We start from the raw sequence: 22,976 nt of genomic DNA, 5'->3' as shown, positions 1-22,976 counted from the left end.
ATCTGTCATATTCACATATCTCGGGACTATGCAGAGCATGTTCCCCAATTGGGAGGATTTGGGAGGGGCATCTTAAATTCTGCTTACCAAATTTGTATTTATAACCTTAAAAAACCCCAAAAAACAAAAAACTACCAACAACAAGATTGTGAACAGCCTCTTGCAGAGTGCAGTGTAAGCATTTAGTAAAAGCACAAATGAAAGTGTGATTTAATTAATATTTTGTTTGAAAACTAGCACATCTTTTGATGAAGTTAATTTTCTAACATCTGACCTTGACAGATCAACTATTACTAATTTTTAGAAATTTTACTTGTTTGTGACTCATTCACTTCTGAATATTACTACCATTCACATTACCAAAACAAAACAAAACCAACAAAACATGCTTCTGCATTTATTACTGGGAGTGTGGAGGTGGGGGTGGTTTTTATTGTTTGTGAGCAACGAAAAAAATAAGACAAGGCCATATTATCTATACATAAACACTATCACTTCAAAGTGATTTTTAATAGTGAGAGTTCTGTTAAGGTAACTTGAGTGGTAAAGTAAAATATCTTTCAAAGTTTGGGGAATTTCTAGATTTAAATAAGGAAGGTACAAGAGTTTAACCAGCCGTATGATTAGTCAATTACAAACTCGGTCAACTACAAACACATTTCTCCACATACTCTGACACCAACTCCCAAGTTTCAGACGTTTCTAAAACCACCTTCAAGTTTGACAATTTGCTAGAAGTATTCACTAAAACAGATGATACTCATAGTTGTAGTTTACTACAGGGAAAGGCTATACATTAAAATCTGCCAGGGGAAAAAGTATGTAAGGCCGAGCCTCAAGCTGGTAAGTAAAAGGCTGAGACTGAGTCTGAGTTTGAGGCCTGCAGAACCAACCACAGAGCTTTCAGTGAGCTCTCCTGATAGAGTCAGGAGGCATTACTTTTCTAGTATCATTGTGACAGCATGCATTGTCAACTAGGCAAGCTCACTTGAGACTTTGGCATCCAGAGTTTTTATTGGGATGCAATTACATATTGCCCAAGTTGTTGACCTTTAGTCTCCAGCCCTTCCCGGATGTCACTATGGGTTGATACCTTTAATCTCCAGTTCCTTCTAGAGGCAAAACTGATACTGCATGGCCCCAATCCCCCATCCAAAATCACACTGTTTGTTGTGTGGCCAAAGACACAAGCAAAGACACTCCTGCCAGATATGACACATGGAGGCCCTAGAGATCACCTCTCTGTAGCCAAAGACAAAGCCAGATCTTTCCTTGGATAAGGTCATTCTTCACCACACAGAAAAGGAGGGAGGGAAAGAGTCATGAATGCAAATAGTAGTTATCATTTATTGAGGGCATCCTATGTATCAGGCAGTATGCTAAGCATTGTAAATAAGATATAAACCATGTAAATAAAATGATGGTGGAAACAGGATTTAAATCTATGTCCGCCTAACTCAAAAGTACATGATTTCAAACACTTTATTGCCTTCACCAAACCCAAAGGACAGTAAGAGTATATAATAATAATTTAAAAGCAGTTATTCTTGAGAATGATTTTCAGAATAAAGTTGTCATTCAAATGTATAAGAACGTGCACTGCTATTTTAATAATGTAGGATACAGAGGAAGAGGATTAATGTATAGAATGGTTATGTCATTGAATTCATTCCTTCCAAATGGATTCTGGTCAGCACTTTATCATTGAATTAATTCAAACACATTTATGGGGGATGCCTTATATCTTAGGTGCTGTGCCGGCCACTGGTAACCCAAAGATGATGATAAATAAGTTCCTGTCCAGAAGGAGCTAGCGATCCACTGGGGTATGTAAACTCTTTCTTTTATTATTTTTTTAACATTATGTTAGTTTTAAGCAAAATAGAGTGCAATATGTAAGAAATATTTTGCGTATGAATTTTGCAAGCATTTGGAACACATTTTTTTTTTTTTTGACTGGGTGAGCTAATGATAAAGTTACCAATTTGGAGATAGTTGTGCATATGACTATCAAATAAGTAAACTCAGGTTCAATCGTTTTATATATTCTTTAATAGTAGGATAGATCTTTAAAAAGCAAAACTACTTCAGAAATAAAACCAACAACATAGCACTGAGATTTGTGTGCATTTCCTACTTATGATAGTATGTGAGAGAAATGAAGGGAGAATAGGAATGTCACCAGAACACATCATACATAACAGCAGTGTGCATTTCTTCTTCACAATTGTCATGTTGATACTTTGCTTTTTACTGGTTACTTTAGCGATAATTTTTACCTTTCATTTTCTTCTACTTAACTGATTTTTCCAATTGAACAAAGTCTATACTGGGATAAAATAGGATGCCCTATTGGGGCGCCTGGGTGGCTCAGTTGGTTAAGCATTTGACTCTTGACTTTTGGCTCAGGTCATGATCTCTTGGTTCGTGAGTTTGAGCCCTGCATTGGGCTCTTTGCTGACAGCATGGAGCAAGCTTGGAATTCTGTCTCCCTCTCTCTCTATTCATCCCCTGCTTGTTTTCTATGTCTCTCCCCAAAATAAATAAAGATAAACTTAAATAACAAGTATAAAAAATAGGATGTTGATATTTGGCAAATTCGTATTTTATTTAAATTATACTTTATAATGGTCCATGCTTACAGTACACCATGCAGTATGCTCGGAGTGGTCCTGAGGAAATAAGTACAGCAAATGCAGTAATATACATATAAAATATTACATTCTAATTATACCTTATATATTTTATAGCTTAATGTAGTAGAATAGAATTAGAAAATAAAATAAATTTATGAGTACTTGATGTCCAGTAGTTCACACTGATGCTGCACAACACTAGCGACAATATATATGGAAGTATTTAATACATATATTAATACGCTATCTAGATTAAGCATTATAAGTGCTGAGAATGCAGTTGTGATCATTTTAAAATGTGAGAACCCCAAGAAAAAAACCTGTCCTTTTTTTTTTTTGCAATATGATTTTAATTTTTAAAAGCATTTAATTTTGTAAACCATATCCATCATCTTTGCATAGATAAATGTTGTGGCAATTTTTTGAATGAGCATTTTGGTTCCCTAAAGAAATTATGGATACACTATAAATTTATAAATGAAAGGCCATTCATCAGAGTTATAAATATGAGTGGTTCTTGTGCTGATGCCCATGTAAACTTAAAGTGGTTTAATTTCTATCGGCTTTTGAGTATAGTTAGTACAACGAAAGAATATAGATACTGTCATACTTACATGTTGTCATATCATTGGCAAAATGGGGAGAACGGCATGAAATATTTTTTGAATAGCATGGCATTTCCTTGAATTATTGCTGGCAATAGAACATAAATCAACCTTAATGATGGATATTCCAAAGATGTTTATTAATCTATTCATTTAATCTGAAATACTCACTCTTGGCATTTATAGAGCCAGTTCAAAAGAAGTGGCGTGCTTCTAAACCCTAACTGGTACTTTTAGGGGCCCCATAATTATGTCAGCTAAGTCTGGTTGGAATGCAGATTAAAATGCATAAAAATCCTTTGTTCCTAATCTATGCTAAAGATAATTTGCCTAACTGAAATATGTTTTCTCATATATGTCTAATAAAAATTTCAATTTGGTCCATCATTGGTGAAATTTACAATATGACCTTTATTTGAATCTTCAGTTTTTAAAGTCTGTTTTCCTCCCTCCTATCCCCCCTGCCCCAAATTACAAGATAATCCTGTACTTTGTATAGTTTGACAGAAAAGGGCTGGAAAACTGGCCAAATTCCTGTGCATTGAATTAAGATATTGCATATAGCATATGATTTTGAGCACATGTAAGGAGACAGGTAGGATGGACAGATGTAAAGATACTGAGAGTGGAATTCTTATTAGATAGCATAGGTCAGAGAAAGCCAGTAGCAGTTAAGCTGAAGAAGGAAGAAGTCAGCTCTGCGTATGTTGGGGAGAAAGAGGTATGAATGTGCATGCATGTCTGTGTGTTGTTTACTAAAATATGGGAAGTCTAGGCATAGAGCTAACTTATGTATTAAAATAATGTAAGTAGGACTCAGCTTCTCTCCATTTCTTTGCTTCCACTAATACAGCATCAGTCTTGGCTTCATTTGCGAGCAAGATGGTGGCAATGGCATTGCTGAGTATTAGCATCCCCTTGGGCTTTATTCAGATCAAACTGGAAAAAGAGAGCCTCTTTCCCGGAAGCCTTATCAAAAGTCTCTTTGTGCTAATTGGTTTTGATTAAATCACAGACTAATCCTGCACACCTCTCTTGGAGCAAGAGATAGAGTCAGCTTTATCACTTTCCATGGACTAGGCACTAGGATTGCCTCCCAGAGGGAAGTGGGGTACTTGTAACAGAATGAGGGCATATGGATGGTAGGTAGCAAAAAATAAATAAATAAATAAATAAATTACTGCCAGAAAAAAAAAAACACAATGGGAATATACACATGAAACTTTACGTATAATTACAGAAACCTATAGATTTCCTAACAATACATGGATTCTAGGTTAAGAAACTCTAAAAAGTAATACTTGAATCTATGCCTTCTGGAACAAACAAAAAACAGTATTGATATCCATAGCTGTCTAAGGAAAATAAGCTTTTACTTTGATTGTTTCCTGAATAAAGACACAAAATGAGTATAATCTATAACTACTTGTTTGATAATATCAAATTAACAACGATAAAGAAGTTGTATTTTCTTGTTAGCTAAAGTAGAAATGAGTGGTTCACCCTGAAGGTGGTTCTGTAACTATTGTTTTGTATAAGGAAAAAGAGCAAAAATTTCTCTCTCTCTTTTTTTTTTTTTTTTGGAGAGAGAGCATGAATAGGGAAGGGGGAGAAAGGGAGAGAGAGAGAGAAGGTGAGGGAGAGAATCCTAAACAGACTCCACGCTCAACATGTAGCCTGACTATGGGGCTCAATCTCACATTGTGAGATCTGAGGCAAAATCTTTTATTCAAGATAAGAACTTTAAATAGGCCACATTGGGAGACTTCTATTAGGAAAAAAAAAGTTTTCCAATATTTGGTCGATAACTTTTATTGCTCTTGGGACCTGCATTTATGTGCATCCTAAGTCCCTTCAATTTGGTCAGTTTAATTAAAAGAAGTATTAATCAAGGAATAAAAGGCACAGCATAAGGAATATAGTCAATGATTCTGTAATAGTGATGCAATGGGATAGATGTCAGCTACCCTTGTAGTGAGCATAGCATAATGTATAAACTTGTCCAGTCACCCAACTGTATACCTGAAACTAACATTGTGTGTCAACTATACACAAATTAAAAAAAAACACTGAAATATTATTACTCAGAAAAATATGAATCAGGTCTATGAAAATAATTGGTGATTATTTGATAATTGGCCCAAACTACCTGTTGATTTGCCTTTTTTGTTTGTTTTTACACTCAATTTTATTTTGGAACGTGTTGGCAAAGTCAGTTATTTCCTTAAAATTATTTTTAATTGAAAAATCTTAGGAGAATTGGTAGAAAATATAGGTCAATCATTGGAAAATAGGGATACTTTAAAAATACCGACATAGTGATTACGTACTTTACATTAATATTGGTTACAAGAAAAGCTTTTAATAATGTGGGCAGTAACATAGCAATTGTCAAGATAACAGTCATCGTTATGCCTTACTTTTACATGGATTCTCAATTTTTTGACAAGAAGGAGTTAGCCTGGGATATTAAGTTGCATCACTGAGCACAAAAGGAGTTTTTCTTCATAAGTGAATCAAAATACTCCTCAAAAATGGAAAAGAATTCCGTGGTTGCCAGATATTTTTATTTTTTATTTTTATTTATTTATTTTTCTTTTGGGGAGAGAGAGGATAGAGAGTACGAGTAGGGCAGAGAGAAACAATATTAAGCAGGCTCCATGCTCAGTGTGGAGCCCCACGCGGGACTCAATCCCACAACCCCGAGATCATGACCTGAGCTGAAATCAAGAGTTGGACGCTTAACTTACTGAAACACCCAGGCACCTTGGATGCCAGATAGTTTTAGAGAATAAGCGTGGTAATTGAAGATGGATTTTCTGTGCCACGTTTTGTCTCTTTCAAACAAGCAAAAACCTTCTCAGGTTTTAATACTCTTCCTCATGAATGGATAACCTTTTTAACCAAAATCTTATGACTAAAGTGACCAAATCTTATGACACAAGTGACTGATGACTTAAGATTAAAGTGAATTGTCACTGCTCCGTGTTCAGTTCAGTATTGTCAGTTGTGGAGAAGGACATTCTATTTTTCCCTATCGATTAATGCTACTGAAATGCTACAGCTATTTCAGAAGGTGTCCACCTTGTTTCAAAATATTTCTGCAAAGGCCATAATATACCTGGCTTTCCAGATTGACATGTTATTATTTTTAAAAACTCCTCCTGAAAACCTCAGTTTGCCACCAGTTCTTGCTTGACTTGAAAAGTTCGTGGGTCCATTATTGCTGTGTGTGTATGGTTTTTGTTTTGTTTTGCTTTCTAGATTATAGCAGATCTTTACACGGTGTCAATTATCTGTGAATAGGAAACAGCAGGTAGTTCATTCATTGAAAACTGGTTTACAGATTTTCTTGCTATACATTTGCTTGCTTCTCAGATTCAGTTTTAGACCTAACCAAGATAGAGAATTGCTTATCTGCATGGTAATATTAGTCATCAGTGGAGTTTAGAGAAATGAGGTTTGTAAAGAACAAGCTTTTTAAAATATATAATTTAAAATGTTGTTATTCTTCCATTTTGGTTAAAATCAATCCATGGATATTTTTAAGATTGTAAGTTAAAGCAGGAAGAATATGTCACTCTTGTAATGCTTTAGCTAAAGACAAAAGATAGAGGACCAAAATACCGTAAGAGCAATTGAAACTATATATTGTTCTTACATGATGTCCAATTCAGCTGTGTAGGTGTGAGTTTCAGATAAGATTGAATGCTTTTAAAGACGTGAACAGTCAAAGCATTCCCTATTATTTATTTTAAGGGCTTTTTAAGGAGAAGGAATGGGCTTAATCCGAGACCCCAAAGCATACATTTCCAAAGACAGCTGCCTGTCTGAATAAGGAATGAGCTAAGGAGTGAACAGGAGAAAATCCACATACATATTTGAGTTTCACTTTAGAACTTTTGATAGCTTTGGTCACTGATTGGGATTTTTCTCCAACTAGAAGTCAAAGAGACAAAGCAGGTAATCTACATAATCTTTCCCACATTTTCTAAAAGTGCCTGTAGATGAAAACATGGCAGACAATTGGTCAAATAGGGCCTAAAGTTTTGTTTGTTTGTTTTAAATCCATTCTTTACTGAGAAGGAAATAAAAAAAAAAAAAAAGCTTGAGGTTGGTGACAGACTTGGGTTCTTGCCACATTCCCAGCTTATTTCATGGACGGCTCTCTACTCCAGAGAAAGTTAATATTTTCCAGAGATGTTCCATAGGTATTCTAAATCATACTACAGACACCTGCTCCTTTATATGGATATGTTATCCACCTAGGATGAATCAGAGTTGATTTTTTTTTTAGTGTGCTTCCTTTCAAAAACCTCATTAATCTTAGTGTGCAGAATTTAGGGGGAAAGTTGTGTTTTGCTACTTGACACTGTTGAATGTAAATGATTTATGATTATTCCTTATGTATACACGATAGGCACTTTATAAATTGGATTGTTCTAGGAGTAACACGATACATAAATGTTATTGCTATAAATTCTGAAGTTGGCTATATATTTTTGTATCATGTAACCAGTTGACTCATAAATGCTGACTATTCCAACCTGCTCTTTCTACTCAATATTGTAAGTGGTGACTTAGGTAAGCCTAGCAGAGATATATACACAGAGGCACTCAAACTGCACGAGAGCAGGATATCCTGGCATCTCTCCAGTGTGGCTTCTGGCTGTCTTCCAGGGGTAATGGCAGAAAGAAGAAAGAATGAGAGGGGAAACTGAAACTTTATGTAGCAAAAAAAGATGAATCTAAATTATTATTATTTTTTTGCCCCACAAAGTCAAGAGCCAGGTAGGAGAGAAAAGGGGAAAAAGCAGAGCAAACAGGAGAAAAGTACCAGTAAAACCAATTCAGCAAAATTTAGTTACATGCCACTTTACAGGTAAATTTCCATCACTTAAATAACATTAAATAAGGATAAAGGTAATAATAGATTAACAGCTATGTAATTGTATATTTTTGTATCTATAAATACAGTATGTATGGAAATAATAATATTTATTTTTTTACATTTCTGTGCATGAAGTGTTTGAGGAATGGAGTTTTATAAACCATTTGATTCTACTGGTAGATGAGACCATTTTATTATGTGTGTAATTCTGTTACACTAATAGCTCTCATTTTTTTACCATGAAAACGCATTGTGATTTTCTTTCAGGGATCTGAAAGAATTAGGAAAAAACCCTCTGAATAATCGGTCACTTTATATCTGAGTAATTGTTAAATACCAAACTCATCTAAAACGTCGAGTTACAGAGGAAGGAATAATACCCATATAACTGACTGTCAGATTCATAGCGATTTTATGCTGACTCCTGGTATTGACTGCTTACCTGATCACACAGTCCTGGCATTGGAGCTGATTTGAATTGCTCTATGCCCTAATTTGTGTAAAGAAGAACTGGGCTGTGAAGAATTCTATTGTGTTTATAGTGTCTATTCTGATAGTGATTTTATCGCCCATTTCATAGGCTGCTTCAGTTGATTCCCTTCCCCCATGCCCGACTAAGTAGTACCATCTACACAATTGATCTGGTTGTCCATGAAGTCAGTTCAAATCAGCTGTTACGGTGGCTAAAAATACAAGATCAATAATTTTAAAACTTGAGGTTCGTATCCTCCACAAAAGGACTAAATCTCATCAGGCAATCCCACGTGAAAAGATTATGAGACTGAAACCACATGTGTGTGACTTGTAATAACAAACATTATTTATTTGGCTATTACACTGAAGGAAATCTCCTAATTTGCTCCTTTATTACTTCTGCAATACATTTTTAATTGTCATACTTTCTGGAGCTATCCTGGTGCATGCATTGGAAAGAATATGCATATGCAGATATCTCTGTATCTGTAGGCACTATAGTCAAAACAACTTATTTGCCTAGCTGCGAAGCTGGCTTACTCACCCACTCACAAACTCCCAGAGGAAATAGGGCAAAAAGGTCAAGTAGAAGCAATAAGCCAATGATCTGTTACACAAAAGTTACTTAAGAAGTTCTGAGTGGCACTGCTCATCTTCTAGAAGGGAGATCACTGCATTCCCTGCTCATCCCTGTGTCATCAGCAGTAGCTTTGGATTCGTTTTTGAGGAAGAAAGCCCGTTTCTACATTGCTGCTGCTATACACTCAGGTAAGCTGGATTGAAATCCCGGAGACACTGCTGAACCAGACTAGACTGTGGGAAGATTCTGGTGCCGAGAGAGGGATTTACAAACATCAGTTCTCTTATCCTGTAGAATCTGAACCACCATGTACAATTCTTCTTTTTCTGAAAGGAGGTTAAATTTAAATGCAAGACCTCCAGATTTAAATACACACACACACACGCATGTAAAATGAGAAAAAGCCCATCACTTTGTGTTCAGTACAGAATACTTACAGTTACTATCTTTGAGGACTTTATTTTATTTTATTTTTTGCCAGTTATTGCTCTTTATCTTTGCATGTAGCATCTAATTTAAGCCTCCTAAGTCCCTTGGGAACCAAGTACTATTATTATACCTATTTTTCAGCTTAGAGAATTGAGAGAGAGAGAGAGAGAGAGAAATTGAGTAACTTGCCATGACTCAACAGCTAGTAAGAGGTGGAGCCAGGATTCAAACCCGGGCAGAGGGATCCCCGGGGCTGACACACACACTCCCAGGTTGACTTTGAGCAGTATGTAGTGCTCCCTTTGTGAAAAGAAGGCAGGGGAGCCATCGTTCAGCAGGAAGTAGGATTTGAGTTCTTTTTCTTGTACTAATGGTCACTGTATCTCTCTCTCAGGCCCTGTTGTGACCAATGGCAAGTCTCATTTGAGACGGCCAGTCAGAAGTGAGTAAAATAATCTATGGCCCAAGAAGAGAAAGGAATGCACTGGTTAATATGAGGATCTGACCTTAGGACCTTGCTTTCACTATTGCCACAGTAAACAAGCGAGCTAATGAACCACAGATGTTAGTGTGTCATTAGTGTCTTGGAGTTTTGTCTTCCCGGGTAGCTACCATCAAGAAGGACAGTGCCCTCTATGAATATGCATTTAATACTAGATACAGCAATTTATGCTTTTGAACAGCACTTTATCATTTTGGTTTTGATAAATATATAAGCAATAATCAGTAGTTAGGAGTTTCAGGCTAAAATGGATGCCATTATTAGTGACTTAACAGCTCTTCCTGTGAATTCCACATGTGTCACCCAGACTGGATCATGCTACCCAGAGCTACATATAGTCAATTTTTAGAAAAGCTCACTTCGAACGCTTCTCGTGCTGTGAACCCTTTGTTCTCAGAATTGCAGTAGTCCCTAATTTCCAAACTCTGAATATGTAAAATACAGTACTTGCACAAAAAACCTAGGAGCTGTATAGGTCAGAACATTTGTTTAAACTAATATAGAATTAGCTTTTTCAGTTCCAGCTCCCTTTTTCCTATCCATTTGCCTTGCTAATAAGGCCTCAACTTATTCCTATTCAGTTACCTTGTGCCACGATACCTCTCCTTTTTGGATTTTTTATTCTGATTTGAGCAGACCTACCTAGTTCACACAGAGGACTTCGACAATAATAATAAGACATAAAGGCTATTCAGTAAACAAGGACGGTGAAAACAATGAAATCTAACACAAACTAGGCAAAATAGCATCTCACAGCACAGAATTCTATTCCATTTTGAAACTGGTCTTTATAGATATTTTTCTCTGCCTGAAACATGTGTGCTGGTTCTATATATATAAGGGAATAGTGACATCCTGTGTGTAGCTAGACTAATTGCCTCTGTAATTAACCTATTTGAGAAGGAAGTTACATAGACACAAAATATCATTGGGTAGTGAAAGAGGCAATTTTATCTTACAGCAAACCTCTAACTTTACCAGAGGGTGTGGGCTAAACAAAAAGACGCTGTCTCCTTCCCTTCCATCTTTTCTTCCTTCCTTCTTTTTCTTGTCTCTGTACAGTTCCACTGCCATTTCTATTTTCTCTCTACAACCTATATTTCCATATTATGAGCTAAAGATCTAGTGTTATTACGAGTGAATATTCAGTTTTAAAATAGAATTGAGGAGAGGGGCACCTGGGTGGCTCAGTCAGTTGAGCATCTAACTCTTGATTTTGGCTCCGGTCATGATCCCGTCGTGGGATCGAGGCCTGTGTTGGGCTGCATGCTGAATGTGGAGCCTGCTTAAGAGTGTCTCTCTCTGTCTCTCTCCCTCTCTCTCCCCCTCTCCCTCTGTCCCTTTGCCCCTCTCCCTTGTTTGTGCTATCTGTCTCTCTCCCTAAAGTATGTATAGATAAAAAGATAAATAGAATTGAAGAGAGATGTAAGTGTGGTGATAGGAGATAGTCTTTGGTTAAGGGTGGGATGTGTATAAAATCATTTTGTTGTCTCAGAAGCTGAGGACAAAAATCTTAGCCTTCCTCTTATCCCTTAATAAAATATATGTTAATTAAATTTAGAGAAGGATCTGGGGGCATGGCAAAACCAAGGTTTTTCTTTTGACCTCTTAAGTCCAGAAGAAACCATTAGAAGGCGATACATTACAACAGAGTGTAGTTTTTGTGGTCAGAATTATTCATACTTCACCCAAATTATGGCTAAAGGGGAATAAGAAGAACATTTTTTTTCCCAAAGTGCCCCTTTCAATGTTTTAAAAGGTAACACCTTGTCAAGACATTTCAGAAAACTGTGGGACAAAGCAAAAGCAAGAGGCATGGGAGAAATTAGTGAAAAGTGTCCTGCTGTTTATGTCCTGACTTACCCTCAAACCCCAGCAAGACTCAACTCTCAGGGCTTTGCTCAACCCTAGCCTCATGTATAATCCCTTATTCCATAATCAAAATGGTATTTTGAGTCAGACAGCTTGCTTCAGTCTTCTTCAATGAGATAACAAATGTTATGTTATGATTGATATATTTTTCAAGTCAGGTAGCTACGCTTGTATATTTTGCATGTTATAGTAACTTGAAAGAGCTCAGTTTAAAGTTATGACCACTACTAAGAAGAATTTCCTTGTGAAATATTTGAGAATTTTAAGCCAAAGTAAACATAATTGCTGCATTATATAATGATGGCTGAGAGTGGAATAGTTGGAATGGAAATAAATGGTTTGGAGTTTCAGACCGTGGTGGATTTGGATTCGCCAACTTCCAGTGGAGTCTTTCCATGCCTCAGTGTTTTTATCTGTGATGTGGGGATAAAAATTACCCTTTCATAAGGTAATCTTGAGACTTCAGTGAAGAAATAGTCCTGTAACACCATGCCTAGTGCCTATAAATAAATGCTTAGTAAATAGTAGCTAATATTATTTCAGATGACATTTGTTAAAGCAAAATGATTTGGATGCTAGATAGTTTATTGTAAAAGTATTTAATCTTATCTGGTTGAACTGTTCTTCAAATGGATTTGTTTAATGACCTATGCTTTCATTACTGTGTTCTAATCTTCACTGTAGTAACTTTTCACTTGTATTGATAATTTATATTAGCAATAGCTGGATTGCCATTCTTGGATGATGGTGCAAGGACATTTTTAAAAAGTGTTTTTCCTTGGAAAAAATATGAAGCAAAGAAGAGAAAGAAACACTACAGAAAGTTTTCTTGTGCATCACCTTCACGGTTAATCCTGTAATCAGTAACGATTATCTGATTGTAAAAGAGGCTCCTTATGAGTAAAAGGAGACCCTAATTCTACAAACCTGGTCATTTGGTCATGGCTATGTTTTGGCAGTTGTGCTAGTTAAATATAGTATGCTATGATCATTGGGGTGTCTAGCAGTTTTATGCGAGTCCCCCATCTGTTTTACTGGTGATCTTCTCTAGAAGTTAGGGAATTATATGAATCGGAAACTCAGAAAACCATTCTCAGGAGGTCAGATTCAGTCAGTGCTCATAATCACAAGATAATTCACTCATCCATTCAACAAATATTTATTGGGAGTAAGTATGTTACGTGCCACCCACTCTGTCAGTTTTGAAAGTATAGTCATGAAGAGAGAAGATAAGGCATGGGGACTCACAGATGTTACAGCCTGACAGAGAAGGCACATAACATAAAACAAGTAATTACAATGAAATATTTAAGTCTCCAAATAGGGGAGTTTTTTGATCTCTTAGCTAACGGAGTTGTGATTTCCTAATTGTAGATAGTGGGGGTCGGGGCATTCCTTCCTCCTGTGAATTTCCACAGCATTTTATCTGTACCTCCATTTGGAAATACCTTCCACCTTGCCCTTAGTTCCTTATGACTGTGGCATGTCTTCTAGGACTGGAAGTTCCTTAGGAGCCAGGCAGGCTACATGTGGGAATGCCTTTAGCATCGTTCAGAGGACATACACTTGTACACTCTACATAGTAGTTGCTAAATCAATGTTGTTGAGAGAATAAAGCAAAGAAGTGTGAGCGATTTACTTCTGTTATCCTTTCTGTTTTCGATTCTTAAATATTTTGCTTTGAAATGTCTCCTTCTTCATATTCATGTGGTTAAAAGCAGGTAATAACCAATTGAAAGCCACTATCCCTCCTTTTATCCCTCTCATCTATTATTCTCTCAAAATTTAATCCCCATCAGTCTCCTCTGAAATAAATTTTTATTTGCAAGACTTTCCACGTTTGCTGTACAGGTGTCTGACTTTAGCTGCCCCATGCAAATAATAATGGAGGAAGCATCTGTTATTTGTGATATGGTACATTTTGGGATGTCCTGATCAACCTTTCTTCTGCCTATCACCGGACCTATGCAGAGAATCAGTGTCAGCTTAATCAGTATCTAATTTTGAAAGGTCAGAACTCTTCCTTGGTTGTAAAACGGGTAGACCTTTAACCAAAGGTTTAGTATTCATTTGCCATTACTCATCGCATCACACTCTAAGAAATAAAACTGAATTCTGACAGCTTTTAAAAAGTAGGAAAGTAACCAGCTCTTAGACATCTAATCCATAGCTTAACAAAATTCGGTATTCAAAATGATAAAGGAAGTAGTTCGGCAACAAGAAGGAAAGCAGCCTTTGCATATTCTTCTGGAAGGAACTGAGCCTCATTGGGAGGGAGAGACCTGAGTTCGGTGTTGCCTGCGAGCTGGGGTGTAATTTAGTGAGCTGACAGGAGGAGTGAAGTATCTCCTCAATATCTGTGTTTGGCAGCAGAGATGAATGCATACATCAGGAAACAATGTTTAAGTGTTTTATTTCCTTATTTCAGCCTGTCAAACTGTCAGTATAGTTAATGGCCACCGAGAGAGAGAGAGAGAGAGAGAGAGAGAGAGAGAGAGAGAGAGAGAGAAGGAGGAGGAGGAACAGAGAGAAACAAAGGTGCTATGGAATCTGAAAAGAAAGAAACCAGGAAAGCATTTGCATGTTTCTGTGGCATAATGGTCAGTCAGACAAAAATAACTGACTATATTCAATTCTCTACTAAAGCCAGATGTGCTAGTTCCCTACCTACAATCCCTGCCCCCTTTTGTGCCTTCGTTTATGTCCTTCATAACTGCTTCATTTCACTTTGATCCCTGTGACTCCTTTCACTGAGGTCTAGGTTGATTATCAATACTTAAAGGATTATTTTTTGCTTTATTGGTAGTATCCAATTTTGCTCAATTTTCCAAGTTTACTCTCTTGTTTACATTGTTTATAAAATCTGGTATTAATGCTGCTTATACAAAAATTTTCAGTCTTACAACATCCCCCCTCCATATTTTTTGGGGGGGTCATTTTGTGTTTTTAGAGCACACAAAGAATAGGTTGGACTGGATTTTGACCTGTTGTATCTTTCTTAAAGGAAGAAAAAATAAAGCATAAAGTGAAATAACTAAATTAGACATTTACTCTTAATGAATACAAAACTATTTTTAATTTCTAAAAAAACTGAGCACAACCGAGTGATTTTTATTTTATAAAAAGGAGATATATAATGGATTGTTTTTGTACTGGAAATATGTTATATTTTGATAGCAATGGTAAAGCCTCTTATATTTCACATCTATGTCAAACTGAATTTTCAACCTTTGATTTCACTCCAGTGATGAATATTTTTTATAATGAACACATTTAGTTGCCTTATAAACTGGAGGTATTTAATTAGAAAAAAAATTGTTTTTTAAATCTCTATTTACAAACCTTATATAATGGTCTAAGGAGAGATAGTATAGGGTATTAAATATAGTGGGTCCTGAATCAGGCCAGTCTTCAACACCTGGAAGGCATTTAAAAGTACAGACGCTTGGACTCCGCTCCAGATTGCCGGGGAAGAGAATCTTAGGGATGAGGGTCCAGCATGTGTGTGTGTAAAATCCATTCCACACTCCCTACTCCTCGCCCCCAGGTGATGTGGGCTGTCAACCAGACTAGGAAAGCACACCATCCCTGTCACGGAAAGAGCACTGCTCTGGTTACCAGAATTGGGGCTGGTTTCTGACAATATCATTCAGTCACTGAGTAACTTTGGGCAAATCACAAGCTTTGGGGAAGCACATTTTTCAACTCTATACACTTTGTGTGATCTTTTCCAGCTTTAAACTCTTGTAAATTCATTATATTAATGAGGTTTTAAAAAGTTTTAAACTTAAAAACTGACAGTTAAAAGACACATGCACACACACACATAGTTTCTTAGTTTTTATTCTTAGACTGAGTTGATAGAGGTAAGCAAACAAAAAATCTCTCATTCTCAGCTTAAGAGTTCTTGATTGGACCTCTCTTTTTATGATATCAATCATGAACATTTTATCAGGGAAATGAGGATTTACCACCCTGTGTTTTAGGCCTTCAGATGCAAAATGGAACTCCTCTCCACCCGCCCAAACTTGATTCTTCTTCAGGGTGCATGTCTTAACTAATGACATCCCCATACATCTTGTGTTAGCCAAAGCATCATGCTCCCTCTCATTTTTCTTTGACATCCTAGGTTGATTTTACCCCCCTAAACTATTGTTCATCTGTCAACTTTTTATCTTCACCACCATCCATCCTGGGCCAAGGTTCCATATTTCCAGGATTCTGCAATCACCTCTCTATTGAGAGTCTTTTCTATATCTTCTCACCCTGTGCTCTAGTTGATGCTCAATACTACAAAAAGATTAAAGATGCATATCTGATCATAGGCCTTCCCCCTTCTCTATCCCACTGTGCATGGGATAAAGACCAGAACGTGTACATGGCCTGCAACACCCTGCATGATCTGTGCTACTCTTTTAGAACTCGCTTTCTGCTCTCTATGCCAACGGGCCATTCTTCAGTTTTTCACACATAGTGTATTTCCTTTCCATCTTAGGGCCATTGAGTTTTCATTTCTTTCTGGCTAGTAAGCTATTCATGTCCAACTTATTCATTTCAGATCAGCTGAAATGACATTTCCTCAGGAGAGCCTTTACTGATGTCCCAGATATGATTGAGTTCACCTGTTATTTTTTAAATTGTTTGAAATGTTTGTTTATTTTTGAGAGAGAGAGAGAGAGAGAGAGAGAGAGAGAGAGCGAGCGCGTGCGCGCACTCAAGGCAAGCAGGGGAGGGGCAGACAGAGAGGAGACAGAGAATCTGAAGCAGGCTCCAGATTCTGAGCTGTCAGCACAGAGCCCAACATGGGGCTTGAACCCACCAACTGTGAGATCATGACCTGAGCTGAAGTTGGATGCCCAAACGACTAAGCCACCCAGGCATCCCTTGAGTCCACCTGTTATATACTAGGCTAGAATACCTTGAATTTTCCTCCAGAGCATTTTTCACAGTTTGTAATTTTATATTAATGCGATGGTTTGGCCAATTTTAATCTAATCACTTAGACTATAACCTTGAGTTATAACCAAGAGTATGGACTTTTGATACTTTTGTTCGTCACTGATTCTCTAATTCCTCAAACAGTGGGTAGGATATAGTAGGTTCTTAAGAAATATTTGTTAAGTAAAGGAATAAATGAATCAACAGAAGAAAAGTGCTCATTTATGCAGGGGACCTCCCCCATTGCCACATATTTCTAGTAATCTGTCAACCTGCCACCATTTCTCATTCTCTGTTCCAGGAACATCTGAATGCCTGGCTTCAAACTTTTTCTATATTCTTCTGACGTTAAAGAGGAATGTAAAAGCAGTGCTTTAGGCTTGTTGGTGCACTCTTGAGATGAAGTTTAAAATTGTGCATAACATGGGGCACCTGGATGTCTCAATCGGTTATGCGTCCAACTCTGATTTCCACTCAGGTCATGATCTCGCAGTTCGTGAGTTTGAGCCCTGCATCAGGCTCTGTGCCGGTGGCGCAGAGCCTGCTTGGTATTCTGTCTCCTCTCTCTGCCTCTCCCTTGCTTTCTCTCTCTCTCTCTCTCTCTCTCTCTCTGTCTCTCTCAAAATAAATAAACATTGGAAATTTTTTTTTAAATTGTGCATAACTCAATGCAAGAAGTGTAAGTAGTGAAGAGGCCCCTCAAAGATTTATTTACAGGAAATGAAGATTTCATCTTCTGGACTCCCTCCTTTGTTCAAATAAAAAGGTTGTTGCATTGAGGGTATACAAATCTTGTATCTGAACTCGTGAGTCACCATGTCATATTCCTGCTTTGACATAACACATTGATACAAGTTATTGGCAAGAAGGACAGGTTTTGGAGACAGAGAGGATTTAAGATATGGAATTTAGTTAAGGCAGTCAATTTATTGTTGTCTGCTTTTCAGGTATATCATATTCTTTGTAAAATATGATCTGGGATACTGGAACCCCTTCTATGTACCTTGTGTGTTAGAGGGCCTTCTGCCTCACCCTTCTCGGCTTCTTCCTTCACTCCTGGGTAGATGAAAAATCTACTAGACCCTATCTTAGACATGCTCCAGGAAATTTATACCTTGTAATTCTCTGTCCAAAGACTTCATACCTGTTGATGAGGCCCGTGCAAGCTCTTTGCGTGGTCTGTCCTTCAGGGGTCATACTTTGCCCTGGAATGTGTAACCCTAGGTCCAAGGATGGCCAGAGGAGAGCTGTTTGAGAGCGGCTGGCCACAGAGAAGGGGTGCCTCCATTTATCTGCTTGCCCTGGGCCCAGATATATTAGGGGGATGCTGGAGATTAGATGGGTGCTTTAGGAAGAAGGCATATAATAAGAGAAGAAGAGGACAGAGTACAAAGCCCCGCAGAACATAAAATCAAGGCCCCAACAAGTTAATAATTGAGTAGATGGATAAATAAACCCATAAGTATATGAGTAAACTAACTTTTGAAAACAGAAATCAATTAGAAAATAAAAGAATTAGGAAAATACTGCCTTGATTTTTACAGTATGACTCTCACATTTAGTCAGCATCGGCCATGATTAGTGGGACATATATTCCAGAGAGAAGTCTCATGGTGGTGATTTATGGCATGAAGCTGTTGGACCCTGTTGTCATGGACCCAATGGAGCTTGGTTTGTTATTCACATTTTTTTTTCTTTTTCGAGAATTGAGAGTTGGTTTTGTTTCAATATTTGTTTCTCATAATATAATTAATATATATTATTTTCCCCGTATTTTCTCTTCCTTTCTTCTTCTTCTTCTTCTTCCTTTTTTTTTTTTCGAGAGAGGGAGAGAGAGAGAGAACGCATGTGTGTGTGCATGAGCAGGAGAGGGGTAAGGGGAGAGGGAGAGAGAGAATCTTAAGCAGGCTCCATGCCCAGCATGGAGCCCAACATGGGGCTCGAACTAACAACTGTGAGATTCTGACCTGAGCCGAAATCAAGAGTAAGATGCTTTATCAGTTGAGCCACACAAGTGTCCCTTTCTCCCCACCCCCAAATTTTCTATAGTGTGGTAGAGAGGACTTGTCATTCTCATTATTGAGAGGAAGAATTAACAACATAAGTAGGTAGTTAATAGCATAGTTAAAATTTACTGTCACAAAAACACCTGTCCATTCATTACTGTGCTATGTGAACAAAATCTCAGTGATACTACAGGAGGAAATCAGGAAGGAACAAAGTATGGGACTGCTTGGCTTTAAGATGATTAAACAGTTTCATTCAACAGGCAGCACTTTTCCCTTAAGCCAACAGCTTTCTCTTTCACAGTACCTTTAGAATCTTTTTGCAAAGTTGAAAGAGCTGTAATTTTAATGTAACTATTATATTCAAGACATTAATGACCTGGATCACCGAAAATAACCATGGTAACAGGTGAGAAATCAAAGATAGTTAATTTAATTGCCACGGAAAGAAAATAAGTGCAAATAATCTATAATTCTTCATTTCCAATATGTACATGTTATTTTCTTACTGCATTAATTACCCAATAGTTAGACAGAAATTATCTAGTTGTTGCTCTGTGACTCCCCATTGCATTCATGTAATGGTTTGCACTCTAATAACTATTCATTATAATTTCTTACCTCAGCAGTTTAGGCTGCCATGAACTGGGTAACATGTTCATTCAGTTGACATTAGCAATTTTTAATAACAATAAAAATGATACTTTAAGTATAGTGGAAAGGAATTTAAGCAGTTCTTTCAACCTAGTTACCTAAAGGCCACTCTAATTCGGTGGCTCTCCACAAACTGCTAATGATCTGGGGGACTGCTTCTCAGACAGAAAAATATCAAAATTCGTCTCTATTTCTTACCTCTTTTTCTAGGAGTTCCTGGAATAGTCCCACAGAACTCTGCATAAAAGTGACAAGCAAGTTGTAGAATCCTAGCTAGGGATATATGAATAATCATTGCCATGCCTATTAAATATTTTGTTGTATGTTTACTATGGGTTGAATATTTTGCTAGGACTTGGGGATACAATGATGAATAAGATAAGGATAGAGGTACGGATGATAAAGCAGGAAATCATGACTAATGAGTAAGTTTATTATAGTTTTAAATTTTCATTTGCTCCATAGACCGTAAGAGATAGTAAATTGGTGGTATTTAAATTTCATGACTATGTGCAGGAATTTTGTAACATAACAATGCAGGCAAAAGTGTGTAATTAAACATAATATCTACTACTTATTGGCCATTTTCTTATGTCCCAGATATGGTCATTTAATTCTCACACAAACAGACACTCCACTCCAATAAGTGAGTTCTTTTATTTCCATTTTCACATGAGGAAGTGAGGGTGAAATAATTGACCAAACATCATCTGAACAAGTAAGTGAGAGAGAGCAGATCCCGGTTCAGGCTGGGCTCACTCAGTTTTAAGCTTTCTATGGAAGGAATAATGAAGAGCCTTTTTAGCTCTGGTGCTTATTGCCAGTACACACCGAGTAAGATATTTACTTTTACTTGATTTTACTCGCTTTTAATTCCAGACTATACCCAAACCATTTCAGAAAGAAGTATCACAACTTTTTTATTGGTTTCTCTATCTCCTTTGGCAAGTCGATCTCAAAAACTGCTTTAGTAAGAAATTTTTAAAAAATGAACAAAGGTAGATACATGCTAAAAAAAGAATATAGAACCACCTCACATTCATCAGGATGATTACTACAAAAAGCCCTCCACAATATAAAATGAGCGTTCATGAGGATATGGAGAAATTGGAACTCTTGTGCACTATTGGTAGAAATACAAAATTGATAGCTGCTATAGAACACAGTATGGAGCCCAAATTAAACATATGATTTACCATATGATCCAGCAGTACACTTCTGCGTAGGTATCCAAAATAATTGGAGGCAGGGTTTATCCTTTTTTTTTAAATTTTTAAATGTTTATTTATTTTTGAGAGAGAGAGAGGGAGGGAGACACAGAGAGAGAGGGAGACACAGAATCCAAAGCAGGCTCCAGGCTCTGAGCTGTCAGCACAGAGCCCGACCTGGGGCTTGAACTCAAAAGCCGTGAGATCATGACCTGAGCTGAAGGCAGACACTTAACCGACTGAGCCACCCAGGTGCCCCGAAAGCAGGGTTTCAAAGAGGTATTTGTATTACCATGTTCATGATGGTATTAAACAAAATAGCCAAAAGGTCGAAGTAGCCCAAATGCCCATCAATGGATGGATAGATAAACAAAATGTGGTATATACCTACAATGGATTATTATTCAGCTTAAAAAAGGAAGGACATTTTGACACATATTACAATATGGATGAACCTGGAGGTCATTAGGCTAAGGGAAATAAGCCAGCTACAAAAGACAAAGTAAAATATGATTCCACTTATATGAGGTGCCTAGACTAGTTAAAATCATAGAAAGTAGAATGGTAGTTGCCAGGTTCTGGGACAAGGTGGGAAAGGGGATTTGTTTTTTAACAGGTATAGAGTTTCCGTTTTGCAAGATGAAAAAAGTTCTGGAGATAGCATGCACAATAGCATGAATATATTTAACACTAGTGAATGGTACACCGTAATGGTTAAGATAGTAAATAGTATATGTACTTAACCATATTAAACATTTTAAAAAAGGAAGTATGGAAGACTATATGAAAGACAGGACCTGGGAAAAGGGGGGCACCTCATTAGGTAAGTTGTTGTGAATATAGCAAAGCCATGTCCAAGATATGCCCTGTGCCATGGAGCCTGCTCTCTCCTGAGCGAAATACAGCTTTCCAGGCAGAGCAGTCCACAAATATAAATCCCTGGACTGAGAAAGAGCTAGGTATGTTTGAATTAAAAGATAGTCACATAGTAGCAGATGATATTCTTGGAGGGACGTAGAAGAGGTTGATCATAGAAGGACCATTAGACATGGAAGGAGTTTGGACTGCATTATCTCCACTACATTTTAGCTTTCCTTCGTAGGGCTCTTTGTATCTTAGGAGATGATAAACGTTATCCATTTTGTTTCAAAAATAGTAATTGACTCACCTATTAATGTTATGGTTCATGTCTCTTATTGCACAATTAAAAAAAATATTGAGAAGTGGTATGTTAACTTGGTGAGGTTTCATTTTTATTTGTTAACTATCTTGTTATTGAAGTGACTGCAACCTGAAAGAATTTCCTTTTATATCTGTCTACCTTGGTAAAATACCAGTGAACCACTACTTAAAACATTGCATTCATTTTATACTTGAAAGTACTTCAAAGCGTCTCTAGAAGTTTTCTGGGACCAGGTCAGTTCATTAATCCTCACTACAGTGGTTTCAGAGACTCTGGAGGCCCTAGTTTAAGCAATTAGTATTGGGTACTTTGCTGAAAACTGTCTAGAACTTCACTTAGCAGGGTCATTTCATGACAGATAGCTTAATACTGTGGTCTCATCTTAGAGTTGTTATCATATGGAATTTTAAAGTTTACCAGAATGACAGCTATGATCATTTAAATATGTTTTCTTAAGTAAAAGCAAACGTTACTATAATTCAAACATGTCTTGTTGTCAGATACCCCTTACATACTGATTTTCTTTGATGGAGAAAAACATTATTTAAAGTATCAGTAGCTCTGAAAGATGTATATCTGCCTCAGTAAAATAATACATTTATGCTATAGTCCTCATATATATTTTTTCAGTTTTAAATATGTCTGGAAATTTTATCCTACTTTGGAATATCATTCTCTACTATTCATGATTCACAACGTCATGGCAGTTCTGAAACTTGTCATCTGACCTTTCTTACCCACTTCTCACCTGACATTTATCTAAGACTATCAGTAACGTGGAAGGATTCTGAGAAAATTTCCCTCAATGCATCAGTGATGTTCATTCCCCTGCATTTCAATAGAGGAGTCTGAATCTGGAGGATTGGAAGTTTGACTTTGAGGAAAAGCAGAAACAGATTCATAATAGGATGACATATCAGTGGAAACTTACAGCTGATGGAGTGCAAGTATACTTGGATCAGACAATCAAACCCTGAGACAGCACAGTGTGAGTGCTT

The 22,976-nt window shown here is 37.1% G+C and overlaps 1 protein-coding gene across 25 annotated transcripts in view; it reads left to right on the top strand.

Moving 5' to 3' along the window:
* Positions 1-22,976, top strand: part of SOX5 (SRY-box transcription factor 5) — a 1,008,244-nt gene that overhangs the window by 182,002 nt on the left and 803,266 nt on the right. For 22 of the 25 annotated variants that reach the window (XM_053225987.1, XM_027035741.2, XM_053225993.1 and 19 more), the window contains one exon: positions 1,750-1,826. The gene's annotated coding sequence lies outside the window, so the exon portion shown is untranslated. Of the gene's footprint in view, positions 1-1,749; positions 1,827-9,266; positions 9,375-22,976 lie in introns of all 25 variants that reach the window. The other 3 variants (XM_053226002.1, XM_053225994.1, XM_053226000.1) reach the window with 1 other exon arrangement.

Source organism: Acinonyx jubatus, chromosome B4, assembly GCF_027475565.1.
Source record: "Acinonyx jubatus isolate Ajub_Pintada_27869175 chromosome B4, VMU_Ajub_asm_v1.0, whole genome shotgun sequence".
Lineage (NCBI taxonomy): Eukaryota > Metazoa > Chordata > Mammalia > Carnivora > Felidae > Acinonyx > Acinonyx jubatus.
This window is presented reverse-complemented; position numbering and strand designations above follow the sequence as displayed.